This window comes from Emiliania huxleyi (genome assembly GCF_000372725.1).
Source record: "Emiliania huxleyi CCMP1516 unplaced genomic scaffold EMIHUscaffold_381, whole genome shotgun sequence".
NCBI classification, from domain to species: Eukaryota; Haptophyta; order Isochrysidales; family Noelaerhabdaceae; genus Emiliania; species Emiliania huxleyi.
The window spans coordinates 19,288-20,073 of record NW_005199109.1 but is presented as its reverse complement, the minus strand read 5'-3'; the positions used below and the strand labels follow the sequence as shown (position 1 = coordinate 20,073).

The 786-nt window shown below is 71.6% G+C and overlaps 1 protein-coding gene across 1 annotated transcript in view; it reads right to left on the bottom strand.

The window, feature by feature from the left end:
- EMIHUDRAFT_458797 (hypothetical protein) overlaps nucleotides 1-786 on the bottom strand; it is a gene marked incomplete at its 5' end in the record, with an annotated part of 6,919 nt that overhangs the window by 817 nt on the left and 5,316 nt on the right. The window lies entirely within an intron of this gene.

Below are 786 nucleotides of genomic sequence, written 5' to 3'. Positions count from 1 at the left end.
CGGCGAATCTCGGCGAATCTTGGCGAATCTAGGCGAATCTCGGGCGCATGTCGGGCGCATGTCGGCGAACCTCAGCGAATCTCGGCGAATCTCGGCGCGGCGCGCCTGCTGCCGCGACGTCGGCAGCGCGAGAGCAAGCAGAGACTTCGGCGCGTGCACCTTCGACATATGTCGTGGACGTGTCACGTGTCGTGGGCGTGTCGTGGGCGTGTCGTGGACGTGTCGTGGGCGTGTCACGTGTCGTGGACGTGTCGTGGGCGTGTCGCGGGCGTGTCGTGTGCGTGTCGTGTGCGTGTCGTGTGCGTGTCGCGGGCGTGTCGTGGACGTGTCGTGGGCGTGTCGTGGGCGTGTCGCGGGTGTCGTGGGCGTGTCCGCGGCGTGCAGCGAGACGGGCGAATCTCGTTCGATCTCGTGTCGAGCTCGTCTGCTCTGTGAGACGGTGCGGCGTGCACCAGCGAGACGGGCGCGAGGGTGAGGGTCCCCGTCACGCGCGCAACCTGCCCATGCGTGCGCGTGGACGTGTCGTGGACGTGTCGTGGACGCGTCGTGGACACATCCTCGAGACGCAGCCACGAGGGGCGTCTGCGGCAGCGGCGGCGGCAGCGGCGGCGGCAGCGGCGGCGGCAGCGGCGGCGGCAGCGGCGGCGGCAGCGGCGGCGGCAGCGGCGGCGGCAGCGGCGGCGGCAGCGGCGGCGGCAGCGGCGGCGATAGCGGCGGCGGCAAGAAGTCGTTCTACGCATTGGTTGGTGGGTGCGCGGAGCGGGGCAGGCGGAGGGTACGAGCGAG